Source organism: Peromyscus californicus, unplaced genomic scaffold (assembly GCF_007827085.1).
Source record: "Peromyscus californicus insignis strain IS unplaced genomic scaffold, ASM782708v3 Scaffold_22__1_contigs__length_63687245, whole genome shotgun sequence".
NCBI classification, from domain to species: domain Eukaryota; kingdom Metazoa; phylum Chordata; class Mammalia; order Rodentia; family Cricetidae; genus Peromyscus; species Peromyscus californicus.
Window position 1 is genome coordinate 50,718,081 of NW_026294525.1, and position 24,475 is coordinate 50,742,555.

The following is a 24,475-nucleotide window of genomic DNA, read 5'->3' on the forward strand; positions in this document are numbered from 1 at the left end:
AAACATTTGAGGTTAGCAGAAGTTTTTTTATCTTAAGATAATCTTTGACTATCTTAATCAATAATAATTTGTAATCAATTCTCTTAAATGATGACAAGTATTTGTAACCCATTGAACTCAAATGACTAAAATCTGTGTAATTTTTCTTTTCCTGTGGAGGCAAAAGCATAATTTTTTCCCAAACATAATGGTTTTTTTTCCTTTTATTCTAAAGTCAAAGCTTTTCAAAGTACGTAGGCTGGTAATTCAACATTTTTTTCTCAAACAGTATCATGACACAGAAGGGTTAAAGAAGGATGCTATTGACCAGCAGAAGAGACCTTGAAGTTATCACAGTGAAGAATTTGGCTTAGGAAGGAAGGGAGCGGGACAGTGGACGCAGAGTGTGTCCTTGGCTGCCAGTGTTCTGATAAAAAGAATTGTCAACTTCTCTGACTATAAAAATTAACAATTAGCCGGGCAGTGGTAGCACACGCCTGTAATCCCAGCACTCCGGAGGCCCAGCCAGGCGGATCTCTGTGAGTTTGAGGCCAGCCTGGTCTACAGAGTGGGTTCTAGGAAAGGCGCAAAACTACACAGAGAAACCCTGTCTCAAAAAACCAAAAAAAAAAAAAAAATTAACAATTAACCCTGGATTCTCTTTTCCGCATTTGTTCAACTTGTCAATTGTAGGAATAAACTCCCTGATGCTTCGTCTGCAGCTTCCATCTCTGCCCTTCCTGCTCCGAGAGGGCATACCCTCACCCTCTGAGAACTGCTGGCTGGCTGCAGGCTTCTCCTGCTGGCCAAGACTAGCTCCACCCATGCTGTGGGCCTGATAGCAAGAGAGCTATGGAGGGGGGTGGCCCTTGCCATGCCTCTCTCTCCTTCTCTTCCAGGAAAATCAGGGGGATTAATAGACAGAAACAAGTAACACTTTAACAGACAACAAAATAACAGAACTTCAGCACTGAGATGATGGCCTCACTCAGTGACTCCTGTCTAACAGATGGCTTCTCTTGCAATACACAAGCCACACCTGGCAGGAGCTACCGGCTTATCTCAGTTCAGTCAGGGGGACCCAGTCCCCTCAAACACATGGAATAGAACAGTAACATAGTAACATTCAGAGCACAGACCAAGACAAAGAGCGCTCACATTTACATTTACCAGCCATAGTGAACAGATCTGAAAGTGAGACATTGGGATAATGGTTTGCGGTCACAACTCACTTAATCTCTCCAGAGGGACCATTCACAGTCAGGAATGGAGGTGGGGGAGAATCTTGAGGTATGAGAGAATCTTCATTATAATACTTAGCAGCCTTTTCTTCTAATTCTGCCTCATTGCCAGAATCTAACTGGTCATTATCATCAAATATCTTTGTAAAAGCATCCGCATAAAGAGATCTTTCTGGCAGAGCAGAATGTTTAGTTTCAGTTTTACTTTGTTCAGGAAACACTTTATGCATTTCAGGACAGAGGTCTAAGCTGTCCTTGAATAAGTGTCCAGAGACTGAAAATACCTGATGAAAGTTTTTCTGGACCATGCTTATCATAATACTGCTGTATCTTAACTCCAAAAGGTTTACAAATTCTAAAAATTTACACAATTGCTTACGTCCTACTTTAGTACCTCTAGCCTTTAAGACATCTTTAAATAAATGTATAAACAGCTGTTTTCTATTTTCTTGGCCCATACTTACTTTTACACTTGTTCACGAATTTTTTTACTGCGCATCTGCTTTTTTATTTACACTTATCACTTTTACTCTCAAGCTGTACTCACCACAGCTTACACTTTTTTGGAGTGCACTCCTTTTTCTTCTGTGGTGTCTGTCACAGGCTCCTCCATGCCCCGCCCCCTCACTGGGCGCCACTTGTTGGAGCCTGCCGACAGTCAGCTGGGTAGCTGGGTAGAGGTGTGAGGATTGTAGAGACAATGAAGAAAACAGAAAAGAGTTGAGAAGTCTGCTGGTCAATGCCAGACACCCCCAGGTTTCTTTCACAGCCAGCTTATACACAGTTTTGACCCCGAGTTTCTTTCACAGCCAGCTTATACACAGTTTTGAGGGACAGAGGTAGAACAATGCACAGCACAGGCATTCAACCACTATCTATCCTGCCTTGCGTCAAGGGGCAGGCAGTTTCATTTTCTATCTCGATGTACCTCTAGCTGGCATCAGCAGCCTGTGTCTAGCTAGATAGTGTGTTCCTTCACGTGGGCTAATCAGGACTTTCTCACAGCCCTTCAAGAAGACTCTGTGGGCTCATCAGGACTTTCTTACAGCCCTGGAGCAAGCAAGCTTGAACTCTATTGACTCAGAATAGACTTCAGATTCAAACTGGGAAACTCAGTCAGTTGTGGGCTCTCACAGGTGGATCTGGATCTTGGAGGAGTTTGGGATAAGTATGATCAAAATACTTTTATAGTAAGGTTTTCAAAAAATTAATAAAATACTATTTTTAAAACTGTATAAGATATTTAATATTGAGTCCCAAATAATGGAATGTCTGATACATCTGTGAAAACTCAAATCCAGAGGAATTGTTCAAGAAACTGCATCAATTTCTTACCTCAGAGCTTTTAACATTTTTTTAACACTCAGGTCTTATTTATTTATTTGTATTTGGTTTTTTTTTTTTTTTTTTTTTTTTTTTTTGTGTGTGTGTGTGTGTGTGTGTGTGCATGCACACACAAGTACTCCACAGCATATGTGTAGAAATCAGAGACCCACTTTAGGGAGTTAGTTCTCATTCTACAAAGTGGGCTCCAGGAATGGAACTTAGGTTGTTAGATTGGTGGCAAGTGTCCTTACCATTGAACTGTCTCACTATTCCTCTAGTGTTTTTGAGAGGTTCACATTCTCTTTCTCAATGTTGAGGACAGACAGCCAAATCTAATACACTTTAAGCAAATCTATCCAAATTCTTCTCAGTTTACTTCTTTCTCTGGGATGAGAAGCACTTAGGCTGTCTGTCTTCAGTGCCTCATTGCCTCTGTCCTCTTTATATCAGAGTTAAGCTTCTCTGGGGGACTACTGAAAGACAGAGTACTTTTCCTCTGTTCATCATCTTGTTTAAATGAAACAAGTAAACATTCAGTGACAAAGTCAACTGCAGTTATTAAACACAGGGTGCAAGGCCCACTAGATGAAATTGGGGCTGCAGAACTTAGGAGGCCATATCTGAAATACAGACTAGTCCACAAATGTCTCCTTGCTTCCCTCCAGCTACTTTTCATCTCTGTAGAAAAGCAGGAGGGTAGGTTCTTAGGAATTTAAATAAGTTGTGAATTTTCCTGGAGGTTCCAAAGACCACAGTGCATTCTCCACACTAGCATGACTCCCCTATAACACCTCTCAACACTTTTTTCTACTTATTCTACCCCTGAAGGAAGGAAGAGCAATCTTCCCCTTATCAGTTGTGCCTTCCTTTCCAAGAGCATCAATCTGAAGAGAAGGATAACTGTGGTAATGCCTTCATACTAAAGATAGAGCAGCCATCTTCCTACATTCCCTCAATAGATAATATTCAGGTTTCCAGTCAAAGAACATGATTTTATATACCACTTTCCCTCAATAATTTTCACTTTCTACAAATTATTTGGATTTCATTTACAGAAAGGCAAGAATATAAATATATTTCATTAGTAGTCTAAACATGTCAGTTTAAATGGGCCTTAGAGAACCAGGGACTTTATTACAGGTTCCGGGGAGGAACAATGATGCTGGTAGGATTTCAGGAGCTCACAGGAAGTAGGCTTCTTCAGACTTGAACATGTACACTGAGCACTATGAGTAAATGATAGCAAAATACACTTGAATGGTAGCATAATAGTCTTCATTACATGCACCAGAAGGAAAGCATACCAAACATAATCTGTAGATGGAGCTTTGACTCATAAAACATAGGAGATGACAATAAGCTGATGGTTCAAACTACAGACTTAGAAATAAATAATGGAACACATCGGAAAGGTTCACACTACTTCTAATCTAAAATGTTTTTCCCATGATCGGCTGTATCTGTTACATCATCCTTCTCTTAGGTGTGAAGCACCATGTTTTCTATGATTCCTTTGTCAAAACTGCTATCATGGATATTGGGGCCCAGTGTTGGGGTCCAGCCCTAACCTATCGAAGGTCCCTTGAAGGGAGAAGAGAGGAATTGAGAAATGCTAGATAGGAAATATAAAAGTAGACAAAGGAAAAAGAGACACAAGATAGCTTTTGGGAAAACCCTGGATCAAGAGCCAGCAACCCCAAGTTTATTCATGGTGGACTTTTTATACATCAGCCAGGAGAGGGGCAAAAGACTTCCCTCCCCCTCTCAAGGTCAAGGTATAAAGTACCAACAAGTCTAGACCCTTCAAAACACCTGGTAACCAGGCCTATTATGCAATCTTGCTGGGTAAAGCAAATTCAGACTTTCTGACCTTGAGTAAGGCCTTACTAGGGAGCCTCTGTGGGCCCCCACACATGGACTATTTCCAGAGATTATTAGAATATCTGAGATGAACATGAATCCAAAGTTCATAACAATTACTTTAAAAACTAATAAGGAGAAGAGTTCAGTGGCAATTTCTGCAGAAAATGAAATCTTTGGAAATTTGAAAAAATTTTCTTGGCTCAATCAAAAAGACTTTAGATATTTATGGGTTATCTACATACTGGAAATTATTACTATAGTTTGTCTTTCCTGTATGTTTGTGAGTTTCCCATTGCAAAGCATTGCTTTGCTATCTTCCTGTATGTTTAGATTGTTTGCTCCTTGTTGATTAAATAAGGGCTATGCCATATGAGTAGGCCCATTTGAGTCTGTTTATCTAATTAGTGATAGGAACTAATGTACTTTTATCAGTGTTGGGTGCTGGAGATCATATTTGTTTATCTACTTTGTTCAATGTGCACACAGCATATAGTAGCAACATTATGAAGTTTTTCTGTTTTCTAATTGCATATCTTGAATGAAGTAAGGCTCAGAAGGCATTCTTCATAGAGATCTCAGAACTGCTGCCCTTATACCAATTGCTTCTTTTCTTTTACATGTAGACTCACAGCTGGGTCTCCTTGGGAAAAGAGAGCACATAATAATTGCACTAAATATGCACTAAATTACTTTGCAAAGTGATAGTGGCATCTATTATGAATCCTGTGTTTGAGGAGTTTAATCAGCTATTTAAATTTTCATCAGGATGCAAGTCAACATGTGAGTTCTCAACCAGAGGCATTCTATTTACCACACAAATATTTGTTGATTAAAGAAAGCACAGGCCCCCACTCTTTCCTTGGGTTTCAGAAGTACACACAAATATTTCAGGAGCAATAAACAAAAACATTATATTAAAAATATATACAAATGGAATTTTGATACATTGTTTAGTTGGCAACTACATTACTTATGAATAGTATGCTACTTCATGGTGATTTAATATTAATATTCCTCAGAGAATCAAATTTAAGCAAGTGGAATTAGAGAATCCAAAAATGCTAATAAATTGTATTATATAAAAGCAAAGTTAATAAATGCAAAGAAAATGACTTGCTGATTGATTCTCAAGGTTCTATTTTAGTTTCTTCTGCACTAAATCTTCTGTTCACCAGATCACTTAAATCAAAATGAAGCTAAATGGATTACCTGAGGTTACTATCTTTTATTTATGTATCTTTAATACATACTGAGTCTGAGTTACATACAAGTATAGATCTATATCGACTAGCTTTATGGAATATTTGGTGTATTTTAAATCTGCTGGACTCCAGTGGAGGTACTGAGGGGAGTGTGACTTCTAGTCTCTGTCACAGCAGGTGCTCTACTTGTAGAGTCCAGGGATCACAGCAAGTGCCCACAGGAAAAGTAGGAGGGAGAGAAGGAGGCAGCCAGACCACTTCAGCCTCTGCTGGGGCTGATTGGTTTTTTTAGATAAGTGGATGGATGTTCTAAAACCTTTCCCTGGATAACTTGTCACTCTAAGGTGAAGTGCAGGAATGGTCAACTAGAGACCTGTGAAACAATGAACGAGTCTGCCCAGAGAAGGGAGGGAGAAAACTTTTTTGGACAGTGCAGCTTTTCTCTTTGAAAGGGAGTCTGTAACACAGAGAATGTTAGATTTTTTTCATTCATTTTTATACTTCTAACACCCAGCAATTACTCCAACAGATATGAACTTATAAAAATAAAAAAAAGGAATTTAGTTAAGCATGACATTCTTTTTGTGAGAGAACTTAAACCACAAATGTGTATTCTCTGGAAGGCGTGTTCTATGTGGTTCTCTGTGTTTCACCCGAAAAGGACTTCTAAGTTCTTTATGTCACTGAACCTGCCCTTATATATAGAATGGCATACACAGTAGATGGGAATTGTACATAGCCATTTACTACATAACATAGTAGATGGGCACCGAGTATTCATTGCTGAGAGGCTGAAGGAATGAAGTCACAGAGGGTGTGAGAGCAGATGCATGAGTGGGTAAAGGAATAAAGACTCAACTGGCAGAGCTTTTGCTCAGTATGTGCAAGGTCCTGGGTTCTATGCCCAGTATTGGGGGAAAAAAAAAGCTTAGTTTCAACATTTGAAGTATTGTTGTTCCACCATTGCTATCCAAGCATAAGTCCCCAAGCAAGTAGCTTTACCTCATTTGGTTGCCACTACCCCTTTTAAATATAACTTGGCTGTTTAGGGGAAGCACAAGGATGTTTTCCCGCATGCTGATGTAAAGACCTGTGGCCTAAGACCTATGTTACTGCCTAGAGGGTCTTGAATAACACACCAAGGAGTTTTAGATGTGTGTCTTCTATTTTTTTGCTTTTTTGTTGCCACCCTTCAGATGATGGAGTAAGCTACTATCACAGGTCCCTGCTCCTCCCCTCCGAAAAGTGGGAGAGGAAGTTGGGTAGAGCATTCTCACCAGTAGCTAGTTCCCTGGGTACACACACTCCAGTCACCGACCAGCTTATGAAAAACTTACAATGGGACATTTCTTGTTGCACATTAACAGGACCCAGGAGTCCTATTGGTAACTGAAATGTGAATGTAAAGTATCTCTAAGTTCATATTTCAGTGAATGGAACACAGATCACTCCTACTGCTCTGTGTGTGCATATGCACTTTGTACATGGCTGTATGGGCACCAGCCTCTACCAGCACAAAGGAAAGGAATAGAGGATTTAGAATCCTGAGGCAGAAAATCACCAATCCTTTCATAAACATAAACTCTCTTTAAAACATCTTTTTCAGTACCACAATAGTGCCAATTAGTTTACAAAGCATCTCTCTGGTTGTATGGGAAAAGATTAACTTAGAAATCTAGTATGTTCACTTGGGCAATGAGAAGTTTTGTCTATTCACAGAATCTTTAATCTTTCTGCCTCTCTGTACTTCAGGATAATGGCTGTGCTGCTAAAATCTCTCCTGATTTTGAGGCTCATTTCCTTTTTCTTCCTCCCATTCATTTGGGTTTAATCATACACTTTTAAAGCCCCTTAAAAATTTTCTCCTTTCAATGTATTTAATCACTTTTTCTATAAGTATCTGAAAGATGATTTTTGAAAATTCTGCTCATTTAAATACTTTTAAGTTAATCATACTGCTTATGTGCTCTCATCCCTCTCCCCTGCTTCTCATAATACTGTGGAATGTAACATACCCTTGGCAAGAATTTAAGCTGTATTTGGTTGATCTGAACAGCTGCTTATTTGATATTTGGAAACTCACTCCAGCAATATCTGGCTTCCAAGGTAAATAAGTTTGCCCCTTACCTTCAGAATGGGTGGTCATTTGTATTTTCAAAGTCTGTGCCTTACTTTGTCTTATAACCTCCACATTTTCTATAAATCTGCACTAATACTTCTTGGAAATTAATGGCAAAGGGATTTAAAATTCTTCTCTCAGACTTTAGAGGGAAGGGGAATCATGAATATAAAGACATATTTGATCCCTACTCTGAGAGAACATTCTCAATGGCAAGTAAGTAAAGGAAATGGTATTTACTTTAGGGGCTCAAAGAATGAGGTTGAGGCAGAAGGTGGTGGTGTCAGCTCTGTGTCTAGAGACCCAGCTGCTTGTGAAAGTAACCAGGGTACCAACAAAGGACTTTCAGATGACTTCACAAACTTCAATAATCTGAAATTACGTTGGGGTTTTTATTTCTTTGTTCTTATTTCTCTAGAAGACTAAGATTTTCAGTCATGTTTATGACTGAGCCTCCTGATTCCCAGGCTAGAAAGACTGCTTGCTGAAGGCCTTTCGCCAATCTAGTTCCAGGGTGTATGCTTGCTTTCTTCCTAAGCACCTCCACTTTTCTGAACCCATGTTTGTGAGTGAGAGTTAATTCTTAGCTTATGCCTCAAATCCTGCTAAGTAAACATCTGTTGGTCCTACATGGTTAAGTTCTCAGCTATATTACCGTGCTTATCCCTCAATTCTCAGAGAATAAAATTTCTATCCCTAAATCAACTTCTCAAAGCCAGTTCTCTAAGACCCCCTGCCATATTTCTGAAGGTAGCCCTTTCTCTTTATGTTATAGCTAACCAGCTACCTTGGCAGAATGGTTGAACTTAATTTTTGATAAGATACAGAATTCTTGATAGTTTTCTATTGTCCTTCTTGTCTTTTCTCTTGTTAACTCATCTCTGAATTGACACCTACATCTTCTGTCCTCTGGAACTCACACTTTAGGCTCAAGTTTTCAGTCTTTGCCATTGTTTTTAACCTTCTAGTCCAAAACCCTTGTTTTGGACATAGATTCAGTTGTGTTAGAGTCTTTTGTTTTCTTTATCTCTTAAACTTAAGATATTAATTTTTCAATCATGTGTGTGAGTGTGTGCATGTCACTGTGGCTGTGTAGATGTTACTGAAAAACTTTCAGCAGTTTCACTTTTCACCTTGCTGAGATAGGGTCTCTCTTGATTCTGTCACTTTATAATGTACCCCAGGTTATCTGGAAGGCAAGCTGCAGGCCAGTTCTCCTGTTTCTACTTCCCATTTTGCTGTAGGAGTACAGGAATTACAGAGCACACCACCATCTAGCTTTTTAAGAAAGGTGGATTCTGGGGATTGAACTCAGGTCATGAGGCTAAAATAACTAAAGCTTGTACACAATGAGTCATCTTCACACCCCATTAGGTTCTTTAAAGTCATATGATCTACTACATACAAAGGCAGCTAGTTGCCAGCTATTAGAAAATACTGACCCATCTTAACAAAAGATTGCTCAGTGGTTACAGTACGTGCTTTGCCAGTACTCGGATTCTCACAACCAACAATGCTGGGTGGCCGTCCAGGCTTGACTGTAATTCTAGTCTTGGAAATCAGAGATGTCCAGAACTCACTAGAGACTAGTTGTATAGATCAACTCTGGGTTTAATTAAGAGATCTTGCCTGAAAGAACAAGGTGGAAGAGATCCAGGAAAGGTTTATTTATATCAAACTTCTACTCTCACATACATGTGCCCACACACATGCATAACACATACACACACACACACACACACACACACACACACACACACACACACACACACTAAAAAGAAAAAAAAACAGAGGAAATAATTTAAACATAATGTAGATATTCTAAAATAATCTAAAAATAATTTAGATGGTATGTACCAATCATGCAGCCTGTTTAGGAAATAAAAACTATTTACCTAAAATAATAAACAACTAACTTGTAGACTGGTTTGGATTGGAATAAAAATATATTTAGGAACTCTACCCTTTAAATTTCAAAATGTTACAATCTTCAAAAATATCAGCAATACTGATCCCCCAGAATCATTATCAAAACCTTTTGAAGTTATTCTGTTATCAATGAGTCAAGCTTAGGTGTGTGTATTATACAAGCCCAGTATTCAACGTATTAAAATTCAATGTGTTAAAATGGCTCATGTGCTATTTCTGCCATCACATATATAATACTATTTGTGTCTACTATGCTTAGGAATCCAAACCAAACCTTGTTTCCCAAAATACCATGCATTCCTAATAACCTGTAATTGTTATCTTAGTACATTTCTAAAATGCTGTAAAGTAATATAAAGATCTACCTCATTTGGCAGTTTTTATATGTCTAGATTTTTTGTTATATAGAATGTGAATATTTCAATATTGAATTATTGAACCAGATGTTTTCATTTTATAAGAATATGATTAACTGTACAAGACTGACTTTAATTTAAAGTGGGTTTAGCTTGTAATTTTAAAAGTACTTTTATGACTAGAAGCCATTTTCAGTGATAATTAAAATTATATTAAGTGAATCTTGCAAAATGTAACACTGTAAACTGTTATAGTAGTGCTAATCTGATAAATCGCAAAAGCAATGAATGTCATTAACACTTTAGACAAATGGAAAACGAAAATCAGAGAAGGCGGAGAAATAAACATGATTAGAGTTTTAATGTTTGAAAGGTTCATCAGGAATGCTGACTGTCGTAGTTTGATTAAGAATGGCCCACTTAGGCTCATATATTCGAATGCTTAGTCATTAGGGAGTGGCACCATTTAAAAGGACTAGAAGGATTAGGAGGTATGACCTTGTTGGAGGAGGGGTGTCACTGGTGGTAGGCCTTAAGATTTCAAAAGCTCTTGACAAGTTTCCCTCTCAGCCTTTGGATCAAGACGTAGCTCTCAGCAACTGCTCCAGTGCCATATGTGCTACCAGGCACTCAACTTAATGATAATGAAATAAACCTCTGAAACTGAAATCAATCCCCCAATTAAATGTTTTTGTTTAAAGAGCTGCATTGGTCATGGTGTCTCTTCAGAACTCTGAGACACTAAGTTTTAAGCTTTAGAGGCTCTTCCAGAGGTTAGGTTTCCAAGTGCGTGCCACCCTATGTTATTAGCAGAGGCATAGAGGCATAATGCCAAAATTGTTTCACAAGGTATTTACCTTTGGGGAAAATGAACTACAAATGAACAGTTATCTGTAAATAATGAAAGAAAGAAAGAAGGAAAGAAAGAAAGAAAAGAAAGAAAGAAGGAAAGAAAGAAAGAAAAGAAAAGAAAGAAAGAAAGGAAAGAAAGAAAGAAAGAAAGAAAAAAGAAAGAAAGAAAGAAAGAAAGAAAGAAAGAAAGAAAGAAAGAAAGAAAGAAAGAAAGAAAGAAAACATGTGTGAGGCATACAGTAGATCTTCAGTAAATATATTGTGTTCATAGCCTCTAAGTTGTTACTCAGGTCTTCACAAAACCTTCATAGGCATCTGTAACATGGAAATTACATGGATATTACAGTCTAAGAGACTATTGATACATGATCACATCACTGGAATCATTACCAGTTACTTTGACAAGAAGAAGACACCAAATAATACTTATTTATGAACCAATTAGATAGGAGAGGAAACGATTGGTAAGTGTTTAAAAGTACTTGTTGCTCTTGGAGAGGACATAGTTTGGCTTTTCAGCATCTACATGGAGGCCAGCACACAAGTGGTACAGAGACATATAGGCTGAAAAAATACTATCCAAAAAATAAAAATAAGTAAATCCTTACAGTAAAAAAGAACTACGTTAGGGATTCTACAACATTATATGTCTCCTTAGGGTCAGTAATGAGGTCCAGGCCCAGAGGAAGTCACATTTCTAAAATGTTGACATTTACCAAATTGTGTCCACAAGTACCTCTGGCATGCAGGCTACAGAATATTCTACACAAAATAATATATTTTCTTTCCAAATTAAACACAAGATAATTAATTCTATAAATCTCCATCCTTCCAAAAGTAGCATTAAAAAGGAATAAATCCTAATTATGAAGTCTGCTTAAAGAAAATAAAAAGTTTCTATTTAAGTAAAACTCTGGTAAATTAAAATTTATCTAATTAATATGGAGTATTACCTAGTTAATAACCCTAAATGCCATAAGAGAATTTTTATTTATAGCCTTTTAATTTGGTCTGCCCCCATACATGTCTTCTTCATTCTGAAAGTTGGTTCAACAGTGTTTCCTCGGCTTGCAAAAACTAAGGCTTTTTGTTTTGTTTTGTTTTGGTTGGTTAGTTGGTTGGTTGATTTTGAGACAAAGTCTTACTATGTAGTCTTGGCTGTCCTGGAACTACCTATGTAGACCAAGCTGGCCTCCAACTCAAGACCTAGCCCTACCTCCAAGGGCAGAAATTAAAGTGGTGTTAAGCCCAGAAAAAAGTAACGTATAATATGTATAATAAAGCAGGCTGAAGAAGCTAGTAAGCAGTGTTCTTCCAGGGTTTCTGCTTCATTTCCTGCCTCCAGGTTCCTGGCTTTAGTCCCTATCCTGATTCCCCTTCATGATTGTCTTAGTTTGGTTTTCTATTGCTGTGACAAAACACCATAACCAAAAAGCAAGTTGGGAGGAATGGGCTTATTTGGTTTACATTTCCATATTGCTATTCATTATTGAAGGATGTTAGGACAGGAAATCAAACAGGGCAGGAACTTGGAGGCATGAGCTGGTGAGAGGCCTTGGAGGGGTGCAGCTTACTGGCTTGCTTCTCCTGGCTTGCTCTGCCTGCTTTTTTATAGAACACAGGACCACTGGCCCAGCTAGGCCCTCCTGCATCAATCACCAATTAAGAAAATGCCCTACAGGCTTGACTGCAGCCTGATCTTATGGAGGCACTCTCTTAGCTGAGGTTATCTCCTCTCAGATGACTTTGCTTGCATCAAGTTGACATAAAACTATCCAGCACAATCGACCCCTTGTCAACTTGACACACAAACACATCACTTGCTAAGCCACAACCTTTCCCTTTCTCATTCATTCCCAAGATCTTACATTAAAAACAGAACTTTAAAAGTCCCACAATCTTTACACATTAAAAGTTCAGTTCCTTTGAACTATCCAATCTCTTTAAAAATGCAAAATCTCTTTTAGAAGTTCAAAATGTCTCAACTTCTAAAATGTGGACTCCTGTAAACTCAAAATTAAGTTAAATACTCTATTTCAGGAAGAAAGAACTGGGGCAAAGTCACAATCAGATCAAAGAAAAACCAAACTCCCAACAGTGTAAATAACACCATGACCAATGTCGAGGACCCACTCACGGACTTCTGGACTTCTCCAAAGGGCTTGGGTCACGTCTCCAGCTCTACCCTCTGCAGCACACATGTTTCTTCTAAGCACCTGACAGGTTCCATTCCACGGTTATGGTTGTCCCATGGTGCTGCCATCTCCAAAATGCTGGGGTTTTCTACTGCAACTGGGATGCACTTCTACTAGTAGCCTCTCTTGGGCTCTCTTGGTGGTGGTAAGCCTCAAATTTTCCCCATGACCATTTCGATCCTGGGGTTTCCACTGCTACTCAGCCGTGCCTTTATCAACAGTCTCTCTGGTTTCCCTCAGCTGCTTTCCATAACCCCTTCATGCCTTCAAAACACACCACCTGTGTGACTTAAATACTACCAAGTTTGCCTGCCAGCATGAAGTACAACCTTGGTCACCCCTGGAACACAGCTTCTGTGTGCTGACTTTCATGAACATTTCCCAGAAGATTTCACCTCAGTAAGGCTGGTCTCTTCTTAATCACTGTTCATTTCTCAGCTCCAGCTGACCAGCATCAAGCATCTGAGCAGTGGGAAGGTTTTACTTTAGTAGTTCTAGTATCTTGTTAACCACAGCTGATTCTTCTGTCCCAGCTAATCAGAACCACAGAATTTTCATTCAAAACAACAAATAGTCCCTAATAAAGTCTATAAATTTCCCAAGCCCGGCCTCCATCCTCTGCATTGCTCTCAACATTCTTATCTTCCAAACTCCCACAGAACAGTTCACTGAATTCTTAATGCTCAATGACCTTTCCAGCCCAAAGTCTCAAAATCCTTCCACAAACCTCTCCAATACAACATGGTCAGGTCTGTCACAGAAATATTCCACTACCATGGTATCAACTTGTGTTAGTTTGGGTTTCCATTGCTGTGACAAGACAGCATAACCAAAAAGCAAGTTGGGGAAGAAAAGGTTTATTGCCTTACACTTCCATATTGCTTTCATTATTAAAAGAAGTGAGGACACGAACTCAAACATGGCAGAAACCCGGATGCAGGATGTGATACAGAGGCCACAGAGGGATGCTGCTTACTGGCTTATTTCCCCATGGCTTGCTGCTCAGCCTGTGTTCTTATACCACCAGGACCACTAGCCAAGAGATGGTGCCACCCATGGTGGACTGGGCCCTCTCCCATCGACATTAATTAAGAAAAATGCCCTATAGCTGTGGTTCTCAACATGTGGGTCTCAGCCCCTTTGGGGTCACATATCAGATATCCTGCATATCAGATATATTACGATTCATAAAAGTAGCAAAATTGCAGTGATGAAGTAGCAATGAGATAATTTTATGGTTAGGGCACCACAACATGAGAAATTATATTAAAGGGTAGCAGCATTAAGCAGGTTGAGAACAATTGCTCTGTTGACTTACCTGTAGCCAGAGTTCTTAGTTGAGGCTCCCTCCTCTCAGATGATTTTAGCTTGTGTCAAGTTGATAAAAAAAACTATCCAGGACAATGATGGACTACATCTATAAGCCGAAATAAATTCTCCCCCACCCCCAAGTTGTTTTTGACCAGGGAATTTATCACAGCAATAGTAACCTAACTAAGACACCACCCATATTTTATCCTCTTCTATTGTTAAATTTAGCTCTAGGTAGAGAATTGTAACCCCAATTTTGCCTTTAGGTATAATCCAACTGTTGGCAATCTTAAGTATTTGTTGATTTAACAGAAGGTTCAGCTTTTTGAGGTTGAAAGCAAAAAAAAAAAAAATCATCTATTTTATTCACATAAATCCAATTTAGATGACACTTTGATTTTCAGGTTCCAGTATTAGAATTTGCATTCAGTGTTGGCCTATCACCCTGAGTTTAATGTGAACCACCTTGCCAATCCTTCTATCTATTCGCCTTTTTAATTAAAATTATAATTACTCCATTTCTCACCTCCTTCGTCCCTCTTATCCTTCTCATTTATGATCCCTGTCCCGAATCCATGCCCACCTCTTTTAGAACTACTGTTAGACATATAAATGAATCAATATAAATACACCTACTGAGTCCAGTCAATCTTTGCCAATTGTTGTGGCATACTCACCAAATACAATAATAAACTTCCCTGGTTTCAACCATTAAGAATTGTAATTGCATGACTGAGAATGACCATGAAACCCACATGCAAGCCCCAGGGATCTGCCCCAGACTCTGATGAGAAAACACAGTACACAGCACCATGTGGTGCTTAGCAGATAGGTACTGTTATGGTGAGCAAATGTATGATGTGGTGTGTGTGTGTGTGTGTGTGTGTGTGTGTGTGTGTGTGAGAGAGAGAGAGAGAGAGAGAGAGAGAGAGAGAGAGAGAGAGAGAGAGAGAGAGAGAGAGAGAGAGATAGAGATAGAGAGAGAGAGAATGGTTCATTGGTTCATGTCCTATGGACAGAGGCACATTTGAAGAGCTAACAGTGGTGAGGAGTGGGGTGACATGGGTGGCTTTTGTATAATATTAAAGGTCCAGCCTTAACATTAGACCATCCCAGGGGCCCAGAAGAGATGCTACCATTGGTGAGAGGATGAATCCAGATGCATGAAGCTCTTTCATCCAATTTGTTTATTCTTCTGCCACCATCATTCAGCCACTATTCAACTCTCTCAGTTCAACTCCCTCAACTGAACTCTCTCCATTCAAAAGTCTCCCCTCCTCCTCTCGGGACTGGTCTATATCCTTTCCCCAACAGCAACACCTCATGTTTAGTATACAACACAAGATTGCTGGGTCCCCACCAGAAGCTTCCTGGCAACTTTATTTGCAACCCAAAAGGGAAGAGACAAGAGCAGAGTCAGATAGCAGTTGGAATAAATCAGAAAAGAAATATATCCTTACCGTGGTTAGGTGAAGGCATTACGAGTCTATCACAAATGTGTTCAACTACAAACTTACAGGTGATAGGGAGGGAAAGTCTGTAGGTCACTAAAGGTTAAAACTGCCTCTGTTTTCCTCGGCCGCCAGTTTCCTGACAGGGCAGGGGAGGCGTACAGAGAGCTGGTCAATCTGCATCACAGCTTGAAGCACCTGGTGAGGGGGAAATCCTTTGACCTAAGAAGTTGCCCTGGAGCAGTGAGAAAGTTCAGATCTTCCCGAACTTGATTTGCACAAGAAACAAAGCCTTGTGTCTAGGGGTCAGGCCCTTGGCCTGGGAGTCAGGTTGTCTGGAAAGGAGGGTTTACCTTAGTTGGTGGGGGGCTACTTTGTTTGGGGTTGGCTCTATCTTAGGAAGTAGCTTAAGGAGGATATTTGCAAAAGGCAGATACCCAAAACAAATTCTAAAGAGGAGCTTGGAGGAAGAAGGTTCTGTCTACATGATCCAAGTATTTTGAAACAGAGGTTCACATACACATACACATTTTAGGAGAATTATGAGCACAAGGAATTCATAACAAGGCTCAACTGAATATTAAGCTGTATAACACCAGATTGTCTTTGCTAAATGGCTTTCCACTCGACTGACCCTTAGTCTGGTCAAGGTATAGCTTATAATATACAGCTGGACTTCTATTTCATATTCCTGTGGCTCAAAACAGGTGGCTTGATTGGTTATTAGTTATAAATGAATCTAATCTATCAGATTGTGAATGATCCCTTAAAGGTGAGACTTAATGGTGTAGGGTGTATTTTGACCACTGTTCTCCAATTCACATGAGTCAAGCTCTTGGGAGTTACATATGAAGACACAGGAGGATAATTCCTACTGACCAAGAACACATCCCAGAGAAATACAAATCAATTTAGTTCCATATTTGAATGCAAGTGTATTTGGCATTATTCAAATAATAAAGATTCAAATATGCATGCTTCTTAAACAACAGAAAATTTAAATATATCATGTTATATGAATCCATTATTACCATGACAGTGAGAAATTACTATCTGTTATAATGTTAATCATATATAAAATATAACACAAGAAAATGAATATTGGCATAAAAATGCTAAGTATTATGCTTTTACATCTATAAATTTTCAAAATATTGACTTATTAGCTTGGTATTTAGTTTTTTATAGTTTTTATTTGAGGCTTTGAAGAATTTTTGTGATTTTACCCTTTATAATGTGACCATTAACCATGTTTATACTGAATACACACATATATGAGATATATTTCTAAGCACTTTCATTTTGAACTTATGAAATTAATAGAGCTATTGTCTCTATGTTACCAACTTGGGGGTACAGCAAGGTCAAATACTTACATGTTCTGGAGTCCATGTTTTTAAAAGCATTTCTTTTGTTTATTTTTGAGATTATATTTTAATTACAACATTTCTCTCTTCCTTTTCCTCCTTCCAAACCCTACCTAATACCCCTCCTCACTCTCTTTCAAATTGATGATGTCTTTTCTCATTGATGTTATTGCATGTGTATATGTATTTGTACATGCATGAACATTCCCAAATATAGCCCGTTAAATCCATATAATGTCACTTGTATGTATGTTTTCAGGTCTGACTGTCACTGAACAACCAGTTGGTGTGCTCTTTGGCCACCTCTCTCACTTCCAGCTTTGCTTACCTGCCTTTCATTTTTCGTGTGTGTAGGTTCAGGCCTCCTGGGCTCTTCCCCATGCAGTTTGGTCTTTATACCCATAGGTAAATGTGGTCTTCACCCCTCATTAAGGAAATATCTCTTTGCAACAGACAGAGACCACTACAGGAAAGGATTTTTACAACAGTCAATTCCGGAACAGTGTTAAGTTCTGAGGAAGCTGGTGTTGGTGCATTATCTGCATTATAGTCCACACACTGACCTCACCCAAAGCTGGAAGAATTAGCTCTGTGGTGTTAGAGGGCTTTAGAGAACAAGTCCTATCTCTTCTGCTCCTTTGATAATAAAGCTTTACAAATGGATTTGTCTAAAACCATTCTATAGGTTATCTTCCTTTAAAACAAATGCTTATCAAAGTGAATGATCCCAGTTAAACTGTCGAGGAAGAGTCAGAGGCCTGACCCGTTCCTTCTGATTATTTTTCTTTCCTGCAGCCACTGGCGAGGGTTCCCTGTGGACACAGCTGCCTCTTCTCACCTATGTGGGGTGTCATTGGAAACAGTTTCCAAACATTAGTTCTGGAGTGATCCCTGACTGCGGTACCCAGAACTGGAATGGTGTCATGAGCCACGATGTCTGGGTTGTGGGTCTTCTCGTACTAGCATGACCAGGGAAAGAGGACACTGGCAAGTACCTGATCTTTTCCCACATCACTTCTATTACAAGCAGGAGAGAAAACATCCATAAAGGGAGGAGGGAGTGCGAGAATCAAAGTCATTCTCAGGGTCAGGGGTTAGCTTGTGGGTGGTTATTTGCTCTTTTGGGAGTCCCACCACCCTGCTCCCAAATAACTCACACACGGAGTCTTATTCTTACTTAGGAATGCCCAGCCTTAGCTTGGCTTGTTTCTCCCCAGGTTTTTTTAACTGTAAATTATCCCATCTACCTTTTGACTCCGGGCTTTTTCCTTTTCTTACTTCTGTAACCTCACTTTCACTCTTACTCTGTGGCTGGTTGTGTGGTGGTGTGGTGATGTGGTGGTGTGGTGATGTGGTGGTGTGGTGATGGTGTGCCTGGCCCCCAGCATCCCCCTCTCCTTGTTCTCTTGCTCTTTCTTCTTCCTCCCAGATTTCTCCTTCTATTTATTCTCTGCCTGCCAGCGCTGCCTGTTGCCTCTCCTGCCTTACTATTGGCTGTTTATCTCTTTATTAGCCCATCAGGTATTTTAGACAGGCACAATAACACAGCTTCACAGAGTTAAACAAATGCAACATAAACAAAAGTGACACACCTTGAAACAGTATTCCACAACATTAGGTGGACTAAAGAGTTAAAGGAAGTGTTGTGTTGTCATTTTACCTGGTTTTTTTTTCAGATATTGTCCTGAGAGTGGCCCTACTGGGTAAAGGGAAGCTTTTCTCTGTCCCGCCCCATCCCACAGCCCTTTCCAAATAATCATTCAGAGGCTTATATTAATTATTAATGCTTGGCCAATGGCTCAGGCTTATTACTAGTTAGCTCTATGTCTAAATTAACCCATATCTCTTATCTATGCTTTGCCACGTGGCTTGTTGCTTGTTACCTCATTTTCTACATGTCTCGCTTCCTCAGTGGCTGGCTGTCGTCTGCCCTGACTCCACCCTTCTTCACCTTTGGTTAGATTGTACCTGGCTACAGGCCAAAACAGCTTTATTTATCAACCAATGACAGCAACACATATTCACAGTGTACATGAAGACCATCCCAGAGCATTGCTGTGCCTCATGGCAGCCCAGACTCTAAACACGTGCTGAGACACTGGAACTGAAACCGTGCTAAAATCTGACAGCTTTAGATGAAGCTTCCTTGTGTGCAATTTTGTTCTCTTTCCTTTTAACCACAACTATTTTGTTATATTTTATTTTAAAACATATCACTAGGATTTTTTTTTCCCAGAGTGGTAGAGAAATTTTCTCCACAGTGCCTTCAGTTAAGAGAGCATCTGGGAGTCATGAAGGATGAAACACAGTAGAAGTGTAAAGATGATTACATTAATGAAACACAGCATATTATTGGACTCTTAAGGGATTTTCTGCTGCCAAATCAAGGTTTGTTATTCAGCACCTGAGCACCACAATCCCTAGAGTTCCATGGCATGTTTAAATATAAGAGAAATGCCCTATTTTTTTTTTTTTTTAGAAAACCTTATTTTTCCTTCCTAAAGGCCATTTGTTTCTTACTATCACTATGATTTCAGAGGCTCATGGTTGCAAACATAAATTCCTTCAAAACACTTTTTTAAATTGTATGTGTTTAGGCAGGTTGTGACATCTAATAAATAGTTCAGTAAGTCTTGCTAGGAAAATATGCACTGAAAGACACAGAATGAAATACTTGGGGTTATTATATAAACTGTGACATCCGTGGCCCAAAACTCATGGTACTTTGAGGCTTGACTCAACACAACCATTACGACAACCATTGTCTTTACTGGTCACAGTGGTTGGCTGATACCTTGAGCAGTCTGCTAGAACAATGCCGGGATCCCCTACTGCCTTTGTTGATCCTTCCTCACAATTAATTTCTTCCTGCTGCATTTTCTCCCCAGACTTTGCATGTAGTCTTCTGTCTTTTGCTTGTAATCGTCCACAGCTCTAGCTCTCTTCATCCTATCTGATGAGCTTGTGTCTCACTTGTGCTCAGCTGTACTGTTTGAGTGGAACTGATTACATTGGTAGGATCCATGAGTTAAAACGAAATAGTAACTTTAGGTTAATTCTATGGGTAAATGTGCTGTGGGATGGTCTATATGTCAAATTGCTCTGATTGGTCAATAAATAAAACACTGATTGGCCAATGGCCAGGCAGGAAGTATAGGTGGGACTAACAGAGAGGAGAATTGAGAGAATAGGAAGGCGGAGGGAGACACTGCCAGCCGCAGCCATGACAAGCAGCATGTGAAGACACTGGTAAGCCTGGCAAGGTATAGATTTATGGAAATGGATTAATTTAAGATATAAGAACAGTTAGCAAGAAGCCTGCCATGGCCACACAGTTTGTAAGCAATATAAGTCTCTGTGTTTGCTTGGTTAGGTCTGAGTGGCTGTGGGACTGGCGGGTGACAGAGATTTGTCCTGACTGTGGGCCAGGCAGGAAAACTCTAGCTACATAAATGAGTTTCCTATCGTTTCAGAAAAATTGTTAGAGACTATTAGGGATAGATATCAAACAAAAATTCAGATCTAAAAGGCAAGGCAATTTAATAAGTAAATGAAAGAGAAACATTTAAAAGATTAAAAAAAAAGTCAGTGTGAATCTTCAGCTAATAACAAAGACATTTGCAAGATAAAAGAAACCTGTAGGGCTAGCAACATGGCTCTGTGGGTGAAGGCACTTGTTTCATAAGCCTGGTGACCTGAGTTTGATCCTCATAGCCCACATTTATGACTGACCTCCTTATGTGCTTTGTGATACTCCTGCTCCATTATAAATATGCACATACTCGTGTAATTGTTGAGAATCTGAGAAATGGGGCTGGCCACAGAATAAGTGCTCCAGGCCTTTCTCCAGGGCCTCACCTCCTATTCCTCTTCCACCAGCTTGCTCCTCTGCAGCAAGCACTTGCTTCTCACTGCTCACTATGGCTTTCACACTGGCTATTTTGTCTTCCTAAAGTCTTTGCCTTCAATAAATGTATATTTCACACAAAATAAAAGTAGCATTTCAAATAATGGAGGAAAAATTAGTTATATCATAGGTAATAGAATAATTATTTAGTCTACTAAAGGAAACATAACTTTTTCCATAGAAATTTGACTGTTAAAATGTTCAAAATACCCCTATATCTGGAAGTTTTATTTCTACAGAAATACAGATACATCCCCCCACCCGTCACTCCCCACCCCCGTGCCACACACACATACTCACACACATACCCCTTTAAGAATGACCATTTGGAGAAGGGTAAGAGAGTGGTATACTTATCTACCAATCCAAATTAAACCACCATCTCATGGTACAGTATTAAAGAGCTGTGCTGCTAGTTCACAAAGGAAATGTCTTATTTATACTATTTGGGATTGTTTATTTGCAAGGTATTGTTTGGTACAAATGATAAGCATCAGTATATCCTTTAGCATGTATTCATTGTTCTGATTCTTTAAATATATGTTCAGATGGTTATCATTCTAAAATGCAGAACACATTTATACTTTTATATAAACAGAGTAAAAAATAGGAAGTATATTTGTTGCTGATAATACACATCAATATGCATTATTTTTTTCTCTTTTTTTTTGAGCAATGTTTTCTTTTGGGGGGTTATTTTTTCAAGACAGTTTCTCACTATGTAACTCTGGCTGTCCTGGAACTCACTATGTAGACCAGGCTAGCCTAAAACTCACAGAGATCAACTAGGCTTTGCCTCCCCACTGCTGAGATTAAAGGTGTGTGTGAATATATATATATATATGATTTTGTTTGTTTGTTTGTTTTTTCGAGATAGGGTTTCTCTGTGTAGCCCAGGCTGGCCTCCAACTCACAGAGATCCGCCTGCCTCTGCCTCCTAAGTACTGGGATTAAAGGCATGCACCACCACCGCCAGGCTATATTGCATTTTTTGATGATGAGAGGCTGTATTTTTAGAGTTTCAAAGGATTGGAAGGAGTCAATAAATATGAAAATATCTCAGAAGCTTCTAAGTCTTTGTCTCACTTAAGAGATTCAGAGCCACAAACGTAACTAAAGAATGTACATGGTACACGCCTTTAATCCCAGCACTCGGGAGGCAGAGCCAGGCAGATCTCTGCGAGTTCGAGGCCAACCTGGTTTACAAAGCAAGTTCCAGGAAAGGTGCAAAGCTACACAGAGAACCCCTGTCTCGAAAAACCAAAAAACAAAACAGAACAAAACAAAAAAAGAATGTGCATGGTATCTTTAAAAATTGATTTGATGAGATTAAAAATGGCAATTACTTCTGGATAATAAATTGCAGGATGTGCAATCTGACTTCTTTTCTATGAGATCTGGAATGCATTGCTTTAAAGGAGAAGAGCTTTCTGTTCTTTTTATGTAAATTACTTATTTTATTATAACTTTTGTTATTTGAGGATTTCTTGCCCATATACAAAGAAATATGATCGTATCCATTTCCTATTTCCCCTCACTAATTGTCCCTATAGTTCCTAACACAACATTTCTTCCTCTTAAGTTCATTTCTTCATCCTCTTCCTGCTTCTCCTCCTCCTCCTTTTCTTCCTCCTCTTCACCTCCTCTCTCTTCTGTGCCCTTGGGTAATGCTAAGTTCCATCCTGCTGCCCATACTTCTGTGAATTTGGAGCCATCCACTGGAGTGTGTGCTTTTATTTTGTTTTGTTTTGGGGGAAGGGTCTCACTTTACATGTCAGGGCGGCCTCAGATATGTGGTAATTGTTTGAGCTCCACCTCACACAACTCCTCCCCAAACCCGCCCTTCAAAGCCCGCCAAACACAGCTCCTCCCCTTGACGACTTCCACAGGGGATATATAAGCGGCATCCCCCAAAACAGATTCGTGGTTCTTCTGGTGTCATGTCCCTGTCTGCTCTCTGGAAGGCTTCACCCATTAAACCTGGGTTTTTCCTGATTTGATCTAATTTGCTTTGTTGCATCGCTGGAGAGGCCTTTAGAAGGCCTAAAGCTTATCAGTAATCCTCCTGTCTCAGCCTGGTGAGAGCAGGGATGACTGGTGTGACCCACCATGCCCCCAACTACTGTTTTGCTCGTTAATTTCTGTCAATGGTAAAAGAAAAGCTACTTTTTCTGATCTTTCTGATTGGGTTTATTTTGTTCTTTGAAACTTTTGTATCTCCTAATATTCGAGAACTATGCTGAATTTGTGGAGTGTTAGAAAAGGACTTAGCAATATGCCTTTTTTGAAATGCTAATCCTTAGAACATTTTAAACATTGGAGCTCACATCAGTCACCTAGTTACACTGACAAACTGGAACATTTGCACTCAACTAGTTGACTTCCTTGAGAAAGAAGCTTAGGAAGAAGCTTTAAAAAGCCTTATGAAAGCTATTTAATACATTCTTGGAGATTCTGCAATTAACATGAATAAAAGCCACATTGTATAATGAAACTTTATTTCTGAAGATAGCAGCACACTTGAGCAAGAAAATGTAAAAGAAAGACGATATGAATTATATGGAAAAGTCAAACTGTGCAGCCTGGGCTTCTGCAAGCCTTAGTACATAGAGACTGGGGAAGGACAGAATCCCCTGCAGAAAAGTAAGGAGACCAACGTGCTCATTCAGCATTCAGATGACTTGTAGAAACTCAGGTGCCCAAAGCTGGTGTTGGAGACACAGCAGTGAGCACAGCATATAAAAGTAAGTTTAGCATTTATACTTTCAAAAATAAAACTATATCAACATTGATTTCTAGATTATAAATTCATTTTGACCTAGACAATTGAATGGGGAGTAGATTTGCCATGTTTGAGGGAAATATTTTCTATTAAAGATATGTATTTATAAATTTGTAGCTGAGTGATATTTAAACTACCTTGAAGTTAAAGTTTTGCAGATGTATTTAAACTGGTCATTAATGAAAAAGTTCTGGCCAGGTACATTGGTACATATTTAAACTACCAATATTTTGGAGCCTGATGCAGGAAAATTACTGTGAGCTGGGTTACATAATGAATTTGAAGCCAGCCTAGGCTACATAAAAGAGTCATTGTCAATCTGGGCTATAGTGAGATTATGTCTTGAAAATAAGGTATGTGAAGTTAAGTATAATTTACAACAAATTAATCATTAACATCCATTAGTTTGGGAGCTTTTACTCAGTTTGGAATTTGGACTTTGCTAAAATTTGGCTTATATATTTCTAACATGTCAAGTTTGGGTCAATATTCTCCAAATACATCAAGTTCATGTATTTATTTATTTATTTATTTTATTCATTTTACATTACAAACCACAGATCCCTCTCCCACTCCCCCCACTGCCTCCTCCCTC

The 24,475-nt window shown here is 39.2% G+C and overlaps 1 long non-coding RNA gene across 1 annotated transcript in view; it reads right to left on the reverse strand.

The window, feature by feature from the left end:
* Positions 1 to 1,835: 1,835 nt before the first annotated feature.
* The window catches only part of LOC128118634 (uncharacterized), a 54,219-nt gene continuing 31,579 nt past the window's right edge, over positions 1,836 to 24,475 (reverse strand). Inside the window, exon 3 of the long non-coding RNA XR_008221286.1 lies at positions 1,836 to 1,890. This is a non-coding gene — a long non-coding RNA (uncharacterized LOC128118634). The remainder of the gene's footprint in view (positions 1,891 to 24,475) is intronic.